The sequence below is a fragment of the Amphiprion ocellaris genome, chromosome 6 (assembly GCF_022539595.1).
Source record: "Amphiprion ocellaris isolate individual 3 ecotype Okinawa chromosome 6, ASM2253959v1, whole genome shotgun sequence".
Classification (NCBI taxonomy): domain Eukaryota; kingdom Metazoa; phylum Chordata; class Actinopteri; family Pomacentridae; genus Amphiprion; species Amphiprion ocellaris.
In genome coordinates, this window is record NC_072771.1 from 16472703 (window position 1) to 16490002 (window position 17300).

The 17300-nt window shown below is 37.4% G+C and overlaps 1 long non-coding RNA gene across 2 annotated transcripts; it reads right to left on the reverse strand.

Annotated features, from left to right (window-relative positions):
- Positions 1-8017: 8017 nt before the first annotated feature.
- LOC129349144 (uncharacterized) lies at positions 8018-13073 on the reverse strand. 2 transcript variants are annotated; one of them, XR_008602016.1, is made up of 4 exons: positions 12974-13073; positions 11976-12076; positions 8297-10113; positions 8018-8192 (listed from the first exon to the last, which is right to left on the reverse strand). It is a non-coding gene; the product is annotated as an uncharacterized LOC129349144 (long non-coding RNA). The 2 variants fall into 2 exon arrangements; XR_008602015.1 differs by having other exon boundaries at positions 8018-8233.
- Between the last annotated feature and the right edge of the window lie 4227 nt (positions 13074-17300).

The following is a 17300-nucleotide window of genomic DNA, read 5'->3' on the forward strand; positions in this document are numbered from 1 at the left end:
GTAAGTTTACAACAACACAACAGTGAGGGGGTTAAAAGCAAATGGGTGTTAGTAAAATAAAAATAAACAGAACTAAAAGTGAACTTCATGTTGACATTGATGGGCATTCCAACCAGGAACAAAGTAAAAGATAATCAATACGAAAAAAAACTCTTCCTGTTCACCTCTAAAACCCAAAACACACCGCAGTAGCACCCTAAACTAAAACTACCAATGGGTTCCCTGTTTTTCCTTTGTGAACAATTCAAAGGTCCCTCTCTATCTCCCCACACATCCACCAACCACTGGAACACATCTCCAAAGTTCTGCCGGCCAGCTCAGCTTCCCCTCAGAAGAAGTGCCGCCACCTGCCAGATGAAGGAGCCTTTTGACAGGCAGCTGGCATCGTGATTGGACTGTACTTTGGTCTGTTCAATCCAGCTTCAGCTCCAGAGACGGCAGGCGGGACGAGTCAACGGAGGGCCGGTGGTGGACGAAGGCATGCAGCTGAGTACAATCCAGAAAACAACAGAGGGAAGCAGTGCATCAGTCCCAGTATAGCCTTTGTATGAAAAAACACCATCATATACATCGTATATTGTACAAATAACAAGTCAAAGGAAAGAGACATACATTGTAGAATTGTAGTAATTGTGGGCTGACTGATTTACTGATTATCAGTATTTTATTTTTTACTGATTTACGGTAATAAATACATTTAAAAATGGCGCTACTTTGGCTCTGAACCTTTATCTACCTGTGGTCGCTCTGTCTTCTGGAGTGATTTGATTGGTTATACGTCACGAATAAAACTCCTTTAACTTAACATCTGTAAACAAAACAAAAACGTATCAACAAAGTTTTCTGTTAGAGTTTGTGTTCTTCTAAGTTTAACTCCAAGATTTTAAATACTTTCATTTACTGCAAATGAATATCTACTCCAAATGTCTCACTAATAATCATTATCAGCCTTAAAAACCCACAAAACACCCCTATACTCGGACCACAACTTAGTACAGGTCTGGTTCCCCCTTCTATCAATCTGCTTGGGAATCGTCCTCACTTCCTGTTTGTCAAAGTGCCTTCTACCTGGACAGGTTTTGTTGGGAGCTCATGCAACAAACATTTTGGGTAACTGCACTTAATTATGGATGGATGACACTGAATTAGAGTCTGTTTTCATGAGACTGAGTTAAGATGTGTAGCTCTGTCATTAAATAGTAAGTTATTTCTCTGAATTTCACAGAGAAAAGTCTGGAAATGTTTGCTAGGTTAGCGTCCCACATGTTCTTTGGCTCAGCTAAAAGCTAACTCTCTCCAACTTCTGGATCTCTTGAGTTGCTTGTTGTTAAAATATCTTGCTGTTGTGCTGAAGCTGAGAGAAGGTCAGAGATGTTTGTTCAAAATAAACTCATTCTCAAAGTCTAATCTAAACTGTCCTCTTTTGTTTGAACTTTCCCTAAACTTAGGAGTTCATGACAGAGCAGCACATCCAAGACTCAGTCTCATTATGTAGAGATTAAACTTCAGTGTCATTCATTGATGTTAAAGTGCAGTTTTTCAAATGTTTGTTGCACATGCTCCCGACCAAACCAGTCCAGGTGGAAGACGATTGTGAAGAGAAAGCTCCAGAGGATGAATATAACATTTACGTTGGAAATAAATGTCCTTTAATTTGACGATTGTCATGCAAATGTTGGATTTTCCCTTTAATGATGTTCAAATCTTTGTCTGAGTGCTTTTTGTTGATGTTTCTAAATGAGGTTTCTAAATGTTTTTTGACACTCGGACCCAAAGATTAAAACCATCTACGGCTCACAAGCTGCAACAATTCACACATTATCAACTATCTTCTGACTAAACTAAGATGAAGTGAAGTGAAATACTGTCTGATTCCTGCAGCATGAATGTAGATCTTTTTGGTTTTTATGGACAGTAAACTGAATATGTTTGGGGTTTTGACATTTTATAAAGCCAAAACAGAAATGAATTACTGGAGAAAACGACAGTTTAACGGACAAAGAAAATGTGTTTTCCAACATATATGGCTGAATTACTCCAACTTACAAGATACATCCAATTTTAATTCAATTTTATTTATATAAACGCCAATTACAGGTCCAATTCTGTCCCAAGACACTTTATTTTTATATTTTTTGTCATATTTAAAATATGACAAAGTAAGAAATTTAAAGCTCTTGACTAATCCAATTTATTACTTTGGTTTTTAAGAGATCTAATGGACAATTAAAATAACTTTCTCCACTAAAACTAATAAACATGAGGTCAAATAGAAGGAAGAGTTTTAAATACTGTAGTCCCACGATGACAAGAATAAAGTTTGTCAACAAAAACTAAATCTGCTGGTGGATTCCATTAAAGTCCTAATAAATGATAATAAAGTGTGATACTAAAGGTTTGTGGTGCTAAAAATGTCAAAGTAAAGATATCAAGTTGAAAATCTGGATGGAGGTTGATAAAAGCTGACCTCCCTTCACTTCTCTGGGAGCCGACTCCATGGATTTTATGGATGGTGGTTAAAGACCTGCTCTTCTAGTCATCTTCCTTCTAGTCGCTGTAAAAAGTCAGTCCATCCTGGCCGACTTCAACATCTCTTCATGACAACTTGTCCTGCCTCGGACCTCGTGGAAACTCAAGAAACTCGGGATAACCTGTCGAGACTCGAAGAACTCGTGGAGACTCGAAGAACTCGTCGGGGGCGGGGGAAGGTGTGGTGGGTGGTGGGGGAGTAGAGGGGGGGAGGCCGCCACCCACCTCCCTGCCTACTCTCCGCCCTGACTCCACCCAGACTCCGCCTTGGCCTCCACCCATGTGGTGACTTCACAAATTACGATGTCAAAGGGACCGACGAAATTATTTCTTTCATCTGATCTGTAGCTCAGTGAGTTAAGGATTTACCTGTGGAGCTGCAGGTCGCTGGTTCAAGACCAGACCCTTCTTAAATTTTCTCCAAATTCTGACAAAGACAAACAAAGAAAAAGGCCAGTGGCGGGTCTTGAACCTGCGACCTTCCAGTTGGTAGTCACTCTTCTTTTCCCCTGAGCTATTCGCTCAGATACTAATTCATGTTTTTTTGCGCATTTATCGGTCTATTTTTGTCGTTTTCAAGTTTTTTTTAACTTGAGTCTCGACTCGAAACCGTTTTTCTCAGGAGGTTGGACTTCAGCCTTTGTGGCTGGAGGGTGGAACCCTCAGTTCCAAGACTTTCCAAAGCCTCCAGACCTCCCGATCCTCAGGACCTGAGCTTTCACACAGTCTGAGGGCTGAAATTTTCTAAGTCCCACAGTAGTTCTCTGTTAGATTTAACTTTCAGACAGTTCCAAGGACTGATATCTTCGAAGTTCCTGATTAGTTCTCTGTTAGTTTGAACCTTTCCACAGCTCGAGGTCTGAATCCTGAAAGTTTCTCAGTACTTCTCTGTTAGTTTGAATATTTCAACAGTCTGAGGACGGAAAACCTAAAAGTTCTTGAGTAGTTTCTCTGTTGTTTGAACCTTTCGAGCAGTCTGAGGACTGAAATCTTAAAAGTTTCTCAGTACTTCTCTGTTAGTTTGAACTTTCTGGTTAACAGAAGCCTTAAAACTTGTGACCATGAGTCTTGATTTCACATTTAGACCATCCATCTGAGTTCTTCTCAGACCTTCACCTGTGGGGTTTTTAGAAATCCTCAACAAACTGATTCTCTTCACTGAACAGTAAAGTTTGTGGAGATCAGAAGGTAACATTAGTTTGATCAATGCCTTCAACTACTAGTAGACTTTATCTGGAAAGCAGTTTTCTTAAATGAGCTCTTAGTAAATCTGTCTACAATCAAACCAAGAACATAGAAAGACGAAATGTTTGAAGAAACAACTTGATGTTTTCATTTCAGACAAGAAAACGCTTTCAGACCTTTATCTGTTTTTTGCTCTTTTGATCATTTTATTGTCTCTTCTGTTTAATTTGATCTTCTAAAGTCTAACTGGTGTCTTTTCAAATGTTTTGTCTTTAGTTTGATTCTTCTTAAACGTTTATTTTGCTCTTTTCTCACCTTTTATTCTTTTCTAATGTCTGATTTGATTTAGAAATGTTTTGTCTTTTTAATGTTTAATTGTTTTTTCAAACGTTTTATCGGCTTGTTTGAATTTTTTTTTCTTTCCCAATATTTAATTTTTCAATTAAATCTTTAAGGTTTTTATTTTTAAATGTTGTACCACCTTTTAATGTTTAATTTTCTTTTTAAATGCTTCATTGTATTTTCTGTTTAATTCCTATTTGAAGTTTTATTGTCTTTAAGATGTAATTTTCTAATTAAACATTTAATTTTTTAATTGAATGTTGTCTTTTTAAAGGTTTATTAATCTAATTAAATATTTTGTCTGCTTAATATAGTTAAACATTAAATACAATTAAATGATATTAAATAGACAAAATATTGAATTAGATAATTAAACAAGATACAATACATGTCATTAAGAAATTAAACAAAATTTTTAAAATACAAATATTAAAAATTACAGATAAAATATTTTCGATAATTACACATTTAAAAAATACAATTAAACAAGAATATTAAAACATTTAAAAAATACAATTAAACAAGAAGAATATTAAACATTTACAAAATACTTTTTAATAATAAAACTTTTTAAAAGTTTTATTGTATTAATTTTTTTCCCTTTGATTTAATTGCTTTCGTTATGTAGTTTATTTCTTTAATCTTCTTTTTCTGTCAAGATTTTAACCCCAACCTTAAAAATGAAATAAACCCTTAAATCACAGTGAAAATACTTCTGTTGTCACAATCATGAGTTAGTCAATTATTCAGTTTATCAATTCAACTTTATTTGTTTAGCACCTTTTACACAGATGACCAGCAAAACTGCTAAAACTATGATTAAAACTCAAAAACATAAAAAAAAAAGATTTAACATGGTAATAAAATATGTTGTGTCCAGGGGATGGAGGGAGTTTATTGAAGTTTTCTTGGGCTCACATGGGAAATCATTTAAAATATAAAATTGATATTCAGTCTAAGGAAACTGCAGAGCAACAGAAGAACCAACAATATCTCCTGTTTTCTCCTTTAATGAGTCGACTCTTCTTGTGCTTTCAGACCAAAGAACTACAGACTCTTCACAACCTGCTCAAACTCTTGGTACAGGACCTCAACACATGGGTCAAGAAGGTTTCTGTCTCATTTCTACTCTGAAGCTCACCTTCTCCTGCTCAAACTGCTGACAAATGTTTCTGCTGCTCTAAAGTCTGCTCTCCAGAACTTCCTAAAAACTCTCAAAGTCTCTTCTGCTGCAGGTTGCTTTGTAGAACTGTTCCAGAAAACCTCACTAAACCACATGGAGGGGCCTCAAGATAGTCGTCCAAATGAAACCATACAAAAACCAAACTAACACAACCCAAATGCTAAAGTCTCCTGCAGCCTACCAGAGAACCTCTGAGAACAGAGAATCAGGACAGGAACTCTTACCTTCTGGACAACCAACACTGGTTCACAAACAAGAATTCAGAATGTGTCTGACCAAAAACCTCTAAAGACTCACTACAGCCAAGATAAAGACACAACTCAGCTGCACCAAATCCACTAATCACTGCACACATTAGCACCATGTGCTAACTGTGGCTAAAGAACCACATTTACCAAGACAACTATCCAGTACAAAGCCCTAAAACACACCAAGAAACACATTAAAGACGATTTTACTGCTGGAAGCTGCAAGCCAACGCCTAAAGAAGAAACTAAAGCAACGGAGCCAAACCCGGTTCAGTGGTGAAGAGAAGCAGAGGAAATGTTTGTCTGCAGCTAAATAAAGCAGGAAGACACTGAGCTGCTCAGGTGTTCCTGATAACACCAAGCAGCCACCTGGACAGCCAATAGGAACACAGCTTACTGGAAGTCCAGAGGGCTGGGTTAGTGAAGGAAATTTAGTTTAAAGTTGAAGCAGAAAGTTAACAAAGAAAGTTGAAAACCACCTTCTGATACCTGAAATCTCTGAGTTTTCACACAAAGAACACCTGAACATGTCAAACTGGTTTCATAGTAGAACCATCATTGTAAAAACATCATAGTATGGTGTGTTGCTCAAAAAACATTAGGACCTGGCTGTCAAGGGTCGCCGAGGAGCAACACAAAAACAGGACAGACGCTGGTTTCCAGGGGGTTAGGTGGCTATTTATTTGAAAGTGTAAGTTTACAACAACACAACATGTGAGCAGAAAAATCACAAAGTCTGTCTTCAGTTTAGCTGAAAATATTAGTTTTTGTCTTTTTTATTGACCAAACTTTTCAGGAAGTAGATGAAGAATAATTAAAGCTCTCATGTAGAAGTCCAACTTGTTTTGGATCCTTGGGGAGAGTTTAATCTTAGAGTTTGTAAAGCTGTTGAGTTTTTAGAGTCACATGGATTGTTTTGACATTTAATAACCGAGTCCTGAAATAAAATTACAGTTGTGGATTTCTGTCATTTAGTCTGGACTAAACAAATAACAGCAGCATAAATCTCAAACGTCATTATGAGGAGTCTGGATTGAGGTTTCTCACTTGATAATGATCAAAACATGAAATTTAGGTTGGTTTAAAGGAATATTCCACCTTAAATCTTTGAATGTTGACCTAAAAGGTTGGTTTCAGGAAGTATTCCACCTACAAGGTCCTCAAACATCCACCTTAAAGGAATATTCCACCAAAAATCCTTGGACATGCACCTAAAATGTTGGTTTAATCGAGTATTCCATCCAAAATCCTCAAAGAGACCCGAGGGGCTGGTTAAAAGGAATGTTCCACCTAAAACCTCAAATATAGACCTGAAAGGGTGGTTTAGAAAAAATCCTTCAATGTAGACCAAAAAAGTTAGTATGGAGGAATATTCCGCCTGAAATGTACACCTGAGAAGTTGGTTCGGAAGAATATACCATCCTAAACATCCTTAAATGTAGACTATAAGATGGTTTGGAAGAAGATTCCACCTAAAATCCTCCAATGTAGACCTAAAAGGTGAGTTTAATGGTATATTCCACCTAAAATTCACTACTGTAGACCTTGGAGGTTGGTCTGATGGTATATTCCACCCAACATCCTTGAACATAAACTTTTTTTTTTTTTTTTTTTTGAGGTGTAGCACTGCCCTCCCTGGCTCATAATAGGGAATTCTAATAAAGAATATCTGCTTAGCTTTCAGGGAGGGCTGGTGATGGTCACACACATGCACTAAATATTAAAATATTTGGCTGCAAGACTAAAATATGCATCAATCTCATACAATGTTCAGGGATGAGAATGACAAATGGTTGATCTGATGGTATATTCTACCCAACATCCTGGAACATTTACCTAAAAGGCTGGTTTAATGGTATTTTCCCAAAAGCACCCTTGAACATCAGGCTTAATGGTATATTCCACCCAAAATACTTGTACATATACCAAGACGTCAGTGTAAAGGAAATGTAGACCTAAAAGGATTGATTAAAGGAATATTTAAATGATTATTTTCATTATTTAATAATCTGTTATTAGTCAGAACCCTGGCAAACTTATTTTCTTCAGTTTTTTTAGTGGAAGTCACAAATAAAGGAGCTCTTGGTTTTTCCCGGCGTTACTGAGTCCAAAGCTGCTGTTTCAACACAGACATGTTCACATGCATCCACAAACCTCTCAGCACTCAAACACCCACAGACAGGAGGCCGGCTGGACCGAGGCTCGGCGGCGTCCTCAGACCCACGAGTCGGGGAGTCGCTGAACTTGTTGGTCCGGTTTGAAGGCCTCCGTGTGGTCCAGTAGAAGTCCACGTAGTCGGTGTTGGCTTTGAACCGCAGTGACTGGCCACCATCAGGTGGACCGGCTCGTCCTCATAGGGCTCCTCCTGTAGCCTTGAGGGGACCACAGGAACATTCAGTAGCTGTTGGAGTTCTTCCTGTTAGGCTCGTGGTAGAACAGCTCTGAAGTATCTTGTACTTGTCTTATCTGGAACAATGTAACAGCCTAAACTGTTAACAGCGGTGTAAAGAAGCAAACACACAGGTATAGATTAGGACTCAAACTAGATTTATTTTAGAAAACAAATCAACTTAGAGGCATTTGTTCACACGTGGCTGAATAGGAGGCCGTCCAATCAGATTCAAGGTCTTCACTCTGTAGGTTGGTTGTTCGGTGAGACTCTTGGACCTCCATCAGCTGACGTGGATGTTTGATGGTCTTCTTCTCTAGTGCCAGATGATTCATCCATGAATTCAGCAGCGACAGACTGAAATGAAGCTCATGCTGCTGTTATTGAATTCCTGTTCCAGATCAAATGTTCAGAGCTCACCTTGAATGCAGCCGTCTGCTGTCTGATAGTTTTTCTCATTGCAGTCTTCAATTAAGTCTTTTTCCTCATGTCAGGATGTGGTGAGACTCTTTCTCAGTCGCTGCAGACGTCCCTCATTGTGCATCTCCAGAGAAGAAACAGAAAAACTGGTCACTGCTTCAGCATCAAACGCTCTCCAGCATTGAGTGTGTTTAAGGAATTCATTCATTGTGTTGTAAACTTTGAAGGAGCAGAAACTTTACAGCTGCCAAAGATATGAGCTCCAATTCTGTATGTTTTAGGAAATCAAGTTCATCAAATGAACACTTGATTATTGCTGACAACGCTCATTAAATTACTGAAGAAATCCAACATAAAAACCTGTAAACTCTCAGGCAGCTTTTGTTAAAGTTTGGCTATAATTCTATCATCATGTTCTGGAACCAGGACTCTGCAGAAGTTCCTTCAATCAGATACTTGTGTGTTTCTATTTAAGGCCTCAGGTTTGAACGTACAGCAGAGGATTAGAAAGGAGTGATTTTAATATTTAAATCAGTCCAGTAAATGTTTGGTGTGAAATTCAAATTTTGATTTAGATAGATTTGTGCCAAATAATATTGTAGAGTCTCACTTAAATATATCCAAATGAGTTCAGTGTATTTACATTTTATAGAATATTTGATTTCTTAATCTCAATACTGTTGGGTCTGACCCTAAATATTATAATGATGTCAATTTAAATAATATTTTAGTGCAGAGTCATAAACTTTAATCAGCTAAACTTACATAATAAATATCACTGTACAATCTTAACCTGAACATTCATATTACTGAGGTAAATTTACATAAATCATGATATTCTAGAGTCTTAACTGGAATATTTCTAACATTAATCTTTTTGTATTGTGCTGATAAACAACAATAACCCGACTTTCAGATAATATTTGTTGTCTGTGAGACTAAATTCCTCCACATTCTGGAACTGGACTGCATTTCCCAAAATGGAAACATGGACAGAATTTAACACTCATGTATCCATGGCAACGCTAACATTTCTGCTTCTTACCAAAGTTCACAACACAAGTAAAGATTTTAATGTAAAACTTCAGGGATGAATGCTGACCATAAGTATTCTGATCAATACTTCATGATCAACATCAGGACAGATGTTACAACTCCAGCTGTTCCATTAGACTGCAGTTATTCACAGAGAAATTAAAACATCACATTCCTCATGAAAACTAGATGGGACTTTTATTAAATAAAGTGTTGGTGAATAAACTGTGTAAAAAGTACAAAGCAGCTCCATTAAATCAGGAGATGTGAGACTTCCACAGCATGGATCACCATCTGCTGTGTTGATTCATAGCTGAATGTCAGAATGAACTGAGATAGAAAAGCTGCTTTGAGCTGAACATTACGGTCTGACAATCCAACACCATCACAGTTTTCATCTGGTTGTTTTGCTCCAACATGCTGTGAAGTTCAGTTTTTACCTGAATCAATACAGAGATTCTATTTCCAACCAAGACTGGAATAAAAACTAGAATGTTATGAGGTTATTAATGCAACTAAATCCTTTCAGATGGAAGGATTTACTTCTAAGTTCTAATTCAAGTTTCAGTTGGAACACATTGCATTCACAAAGAAAAACAGCAAAACCTTCATAGCAACATTTAATAAACCTAAAGCTTCCCTGTTGGCTCATTGGTGGAGTTTGTTACTGAGCATCTGAACCTTAAATCCAGTGAGACGACCATCTTCAGTCGAGGCCAGTCAGAGAACTTCAAGACCTTCCATCAGCTGGACCAGATGTGGCATCATCTCCCTCTGAACATCTGGATGACAGGAGAAAAGACAGAAATCAAACACAGATCACAGAAATACAATTTATTCACTTTCATCATTTTATAAAAGTAGCATGAACTTCATTAAAACTTAACATCAGTAATGAAAGTAAATGTTTTTATCTCTTGTTGAAGCTAAATTTAAAGTCAATTTTAATGACAGTTTATCCTGAGAGGAGTGAGAATGGAGCTTTTCTTTCCTTTTTAGAATATTCCCTCAAAATATTCTGTTTATTATTGGCTTTAGAAGCATTTTTCTTTATTTATTTATTTATTTTTAGATACCTCAGACTGATGCACTTTGCTGGTTTGCAGATAATTTCATGTACAATGACAATAAAGATCTTCTATTATAATATATTTTGCTAAAACAAGAACTGCAAACCTTCTCAACCATCTCTCAGTCGGCAAAATTCCAACTGCGACAAAGAATTATCTGATGTAGTTATTATTATAATCTTTACTGAACCAGCCCTTGAATTAATAAAAATCTGTATATGGATATGATTTTCTCTGATGGGACCACTATGGAAGCTGTAGTAACAATTAACTATCCTTTGCAGGGAAAGACTAGGTCTTCTTCAGGTGGATAAAAAAAAATGCTCTCCCTTAAAAAAAAAACAAAAAAAATGCCTACAATAAAGTAAATCTCTTCTGCACTGCACACATTCTACACTTTTGTATAACTCTGGATGTCAGAGTAAAGGCAGACAGATCCACCGATCAGCCACAACATTCTGACCACTGACAGCTGAAGAGAACAACATCCATCATCTTGTTCTAATGCAACGTTCTGCTGGGAAACCTTGACGTTCATGTGGATGTTTGACATGTACCACCACCTAAACACTGCAGGACAAACAACCCCCTGGTCTCCATGGCAACAGCAGTCCTTGATGCAAGCTGCCACCCTCAGCAGGACAAACTAAAACTGCTACTACAGGAGTGGTCCGAGGAACACGACAGAGCTAAGCTGTTCACCTGGGTTCCACACTCCCCACATCCAGATCTGATTGAGCATCTGTGGGATGGTCCAGGATCAGCCTGGTCTAGGTAGGACCCACCCTGCAACCCACAGGATCCACAGAATCCACAGGACATCCCCAGAGGTTCTGATGAACCACTGGGTCAGAGGAGTTTTAGCAGCATAAAGGGACCAACACAGTATTAGTCAGGTGGTCAGAATGTTATACTGTTATATTGTCATGCTGATTATCTGATCAGTAAATGTTACCATCAATTATAACGTCCACATTGATCAGGAAAAAAAAACAACTATCGGTTCATTCAGAAACTGTGGGGTTAAACCTAAAAACACAGACCTCAACAGCAGTTTGTTTCAAAGCAGAACACCAGCCGGTTTTCACTAAAGAAGCTTTCAGAGCAACAATTAAATGACAGTTTTGTTCTCATTAAGTTCTCAGAGTCAGCCAAAATAATGTACACACATCAGGAAAAGAAAAACTTTTATAAATATTTCATTTGTATAAGTACTTCTACACATATAGATTCCTCTTTCTAAGTTTGATCAAATCACAATAACTCTGTGTCCTGTTGTACGATGTTTTCCCAACAGATGGCGCTACCCTCATGAATGGAGCATCAACAAGTGACGTCTACAACACAACAGAAATGTCTGGAAGCCAGTGGCCACCACTTTGAGCACCTCTTGTAATTGTAGAGGCCAAAGATAACTTTTATTAATCTCGTGATGTCTGAATAAATTTGGTATTGAAATATTTATGCAAGTTTTTCTTTTCCTGATGTGTGTAAACATTATTTTGGCTGACTCTGTATAATGGGTTTCTGACAGGTCACCAGGCAACATCTTTTTCTAATAATGACAAACATACCTGCATTCTACAGGAGTGATTTTCCTCATGTGCAGGTAAAGATGTGTGAGGAGTTTAGAGATGACAGGAGCAGGAGTCATCCTCACTAATTCAGCTTCCACCTAGAAACAGAAAGACCACAAACAAACACACTGATATACTCTCAAACGTTCAACCTCACAGCCTCAAAATATCTGTTTAGGAAGTGTTGCGTTTCTAAATTCTGCTGAAAGCATTGACAGACATTCTCTTACAAGGTTGTGTAAAAAGCAGCCAGTCCTCTGAGCTACTGAGAAATTTTCCTAACAAAGTTTCTACATGTAAATCAGCTCAACAAAAACTAAAGCCTCAGTCAGAGATAACAGGTATCACAAATTACAAACAACTTTCTTTGTTAACTCAGACTTTCTGCTTCAACCTCACATAAAAAGGGGAGTTTAACTCGTCAGGTGACTGAAAATGAACAGCTTGTGCAGTTCTAGATCCAAAAGTAGGATGTTTCAACTCATGTTTTACTACAAATACATGCAGTAATAAATAAATGCAATGGCTGGTTGTTAGTTTATTCACTATTAATGTCACTTTATATACTGGATTGAACTTGAGCAGTGGAAAAGAGAAGGAATTTAATGAAATTATGGAGATTCAGAGAGGTAATGTTGCACAATGTTAAGGGCGGTTTAATTCAAACCAGCTGAATGTTAAACTTCAGTGCAGCTGAACAGGTTTCAGTTAACCTTAAAGTACAATAACTTTTTTAAAAGCTAAAATACACAGCAGAGAAATACAGGTTGAGAAGGTTATTCTAATAATGACGGCCCGCTGCTGCAGCAACTAACACAGGTGTTCAGCGGTAAGTTAGCCACCTGTGTTAATTAGCCCGCTAGCTAACTTAGCCGCTTAGCTAGCTAACGCGTCCGGACCAACTGCTCAAACACGACAAAACACAACTCTTCACAAGTTGCTGCCTTAACGTACAACAGAACAACACTACAGGTTAGAAGTATTTATCTTCTTACCGTGTTTTACTCCAAAAACAAGGTCAACAGCAGCCAGAGATGCTACCAGACGTGCCGACCATAGATATACATAGACTAGATCCGTTAGCGCGCTGTCTTCTATATTATCTATGGTCTGACCAATCACTGCTCTCTGGCTCCGCCCTCTGAGAATCTTGTTGTCGTTTGGCTTCACATTTGCTGATGACCACTTCCGGTCTCAGAAAATGAAAAAACAAACTTTTTTCGTTTCTCTCTTACTGATTTTACTTTCTTCTTATTCTAAATATAAAACGAAAATCAAAGCATTTTTAAAAAAAAAAAACATCGTGTATCCCTTTTTGATCATGAAAAGGAAAAATGCCTTGTATTTCAATTTTAATTTTTGTATTTTAAAACGAAAATCAAATAACCGCTCGTTTTTTGTTTTTCAATACCCGTTTCAGAACGGAAAATCCAATTACCAGATCCGTACACGGACCCACCACACACACCTTTGACACACTTCCACACATTAGTTAAGGAGCTGCGAAAACCTGGTCGCGCCAAACTATTTTACATCTGGCGTGAAGCTCTCCAGCAAACTTTAGCGTTGGATGAAGAGTCCAGCCACTCGTCTGGCCCGGATTCTGCCACCAGCGCGGATGAAGCCGATCTTATGGAAGGAATTGATCATTCCAGTGACATGTAAGTCTGTATTCATGAGAAGTTGTTTGTTTTGAGTTGGAGAAAAGTAAAGAAAGTATAATATACATGTAACGCCGCCGAAAGCATTCCGCGCAAAGTACGCATCGTTTTTACAAGTCATGTGCTGCGCACAGCTAACGTACCACGTAACTTTTTCTGTGTGCAGCATTTACAATGTTGGGAAGGAGGAGGAGGAGGAAGAGGAGAGAATGGAGGTCTCCTGCTGTCCTGGTACCCCAGCGAGAGGTAGAGGGACAGACCGTCCTCCAGCCAGGAGACGCTGCAGCAGCCGCTCCACCAGCGAGCGCTCCGGGCCAGAGACGCTCCCTACAGCTGGCTGGAAAACTGAGAAGGAACCTGACAGCTTACCTTCTCTGCCACATTTCCTGCCCAAAAGGAGGCCAGGTGTCCAGCCACCTCTGTCAGAATATGTGGACAGCTTCTCCATCAGACCTGTCCAAGTACTTGGACCAGGAGATCATCAAAATACTGTTTCTGATTCAACTCAGTAAAAACGATTTTCTTTTATTTTCAAATGCACTTTTTATGGTCTGACCATGGTTTTGTACATAAAATGTGTGTTCATAAGTATCTGGCACACTTAGAAATTTGATTGCACTATTGTAAATAATTTGTTTTGATGTTGATGTTGTCTCTTTGCAAATTTAGCAGTTTTGTTTATTTTTGTTTTTTTTACAGGTTACAAAATTGACCATATCTCAAAAAGCAAATTATGTACAGACTCCAAATAAATTTCCTGTGGTTCCAAAGGATATTGTGCAACTTTTTTACATTTACAAATTTGAGGGATACAGCTATGCAATTTCTGTATTTTGAAATATATGTGAAAAAAAACGATTTTCATTTTTTAAAGGTTTATTGCACTTTTAAGCAATTTTTTGCAGTAGTTAAGACATAAGTCAATACATATTAAAATTTGGGATATCAGGGTTATTTTGATGTAAAGCAACTAAAAATACTCCAAAAAAATGGCACTACAGCATGTAAAAATGTAAAAATATGTCCTGGCGGACTTGCACAATGGTGGGTCTTAAAGGGTTAATTAGGACCAGGAGAAGCTGGACTTTACAGAAATCTGCAGGTCAGGGTAATGGAGTTCAAAGTCAGAGTAATATGAGAATATATTTCCCAGAAGAAAGCTTTTTGATTAAACTCAGTAAATATAAGATTTGGATTTGGGGAAATAAGACGCTCAAGTGGTTTTGCCACAGGGTATTGTTTGGGATCATTCATAATAATACATATGGGGGAGTTTGTCTCAAAGCCTTTAATGCATATAATCTGCACTTAAACAAAATATTCATCAGTGCAGAGTTTTGTGGGAATCAAGTAGATATTATCACTGAAACCAACATAGGGCATCTGGTGGAACAGAACAACTGAAAACATGCTTTGGGAAAAAAAAAGTGGTTCAGTTGGACTGTGAAAGCTATGAAAACTGTGCCTTATTCACTGTGTTTGAATTAATGTACATGTAGTGTGATCTTTAGGTCTGTACTGTGTTTTGTAATGTAACAATCTTGTGCTTGTCTATTCTCTGTGTTATACACCATGAAGTTGCACATAGTTAACAATAATTTGAAATGTTTTTTTAACCCTTTGATGCACAACATGGGTCAAAAGTGACCCAAATCCAATGGAAACTGGGTATCTCCTGACCCACACTGCACATCAAAGGGTTAAAAAATGATTTTAGTTGGAGGTAGAATTGTAATTTAAGGATGCAAAAAAAGAAGTTTTTTGTCAGTCTTATTATTTTAGAGTGAATGTCTCAAAACTTCTAAAGAAAGTCATGTGATGTAATGAAGTTTGCCATGCAGAGTTCATGAAGTACATAATAATATGTTTGTCTCAACAGATCGAAGGGGAAATCAGTAGTATAATTTCAGTCATGAAACATATATACTTTTTAAAAATTAAAGCAAGGCACAACAAATAGTGATTTGGGAAATATTTTCAGGATGGAAACAGGTCAAGAATAATCATTATTATATGCTGTATATTGTCTATACAACAGAGTATATGCATACACTGGAAATAAAGAAAAAAATCTGTAAAAAAAAAAAAAATTTGCATCAAGTTATGCCTGAAAAAAATACAACGCAAAAAGGTTGAATACAGTAACCTTCAAAAACTGTGAAATAACAGCAAATATTTGTAAAATTATTTCTATTTTTTAGCTGCTTTAAATACAGTAAAATAGTTACACACTGCTTAAAAACATCAGTGAAAGGACAGATTATATTTATATTATAGACAGTATTGGCCTGTAAAAAGTATGTAAATGTATACTTTTATTCTGTGATTTTACTAAATATTATCTGTAAATTAATAAGACCGAGAAAATGTGTAAAAGAACAGTAAAAAATGATTTAACATTTTTCAATCATATATATATATATATATATATATATATATATATATATATATATATATATATATATATATATAAAAATAATTTTTTCTCAAATAACAGCAAATATCAATAAAATAATTTGATTTTGCAGATTTGAACACATTAAAAATAGTGTAATTTATGGTGAAATGTTATAAAAGAACAAATTACTGTCTTCTATTAACTACAGATTTTTTTTAGGTAGACATTATTCACAGTCTTGGTCTGTTTTTTTAAGGGTTAATATGTTAATGATATATTTTTTTAATTGCTAGCTATTATCTGCCATTTAGCAAAGCATGAAAAATCTGGAAAATAACAGTAAATTGGAAAAAAAAAATACTATTAAAAACCGGTAACAGCTTAACAGTGTACTGATGCCAAACACATCACTCTCACTACACGTCATGTTGGTTGAAACCTTCACTAAATACAGAAACTGTGTTTTAGTTTCAAATCAAAGCTACTGTATGTCTCTCGTTGGTCAATGGGTGCAGCGACTCGTCTCATCAATAGATGTCCAGGTGGGATATTGTTTGTAACACAGTGAAAAAGAAAGTGTCATTGTGTCCAGATCTCCATCTACGGGTGACTTTTTTGTTCTCCACTGATTCCTATTGACCGTCTCCTCTCCAGCTCAGCAGGAGAAACGAGAATAAGAGTGGGCACTTAGTAAAATTCCCTCAGCTCACACGTCCTCAGCTCCACTGGGTTTAATCAGTAGAGCAGCACATCAGTGGCTAATGTGGGCCTTTTAATTGCTTTGATAATGGTCCAGCAAAGAGCAACAGATCGACCCACAGTAAGATGTTTGACGTGGTTAAGTGCATGACATATGTCTTAAGCGCCCCCCAGGTAGTACTAGAGCTTCAGAGTAAAAAGAGGGATGCATAAACACAGCAGATTGTTGATCCTGGATGTCCAGTGCTGGTGTCAGCAGATCCTGGCAGACAGCTTGCTGGGGGGCTGGCACAATAGTGTGAACGGGGAGGGGAGGGGCAGTCACTTAGAGCTGGAGGGGGGTAACAGATGTAGATGAAACAGCCTCGGAGAGGAAAGCAGCAGTCAGCCTTCATAAAGCTGATGGAGTCTAGAGCCAAATGGAGAGGAACTGGGAGAGACTGGGTGGAATAAAAGACACAAGGCAGCGAGCACTGGAGGACAAACAGGGAGGACAACCAGCTGTGGAGGCTCCGTGTTACATTTACTCAATGAAACGTTGAATTAAACTAAAGGGCAACGACA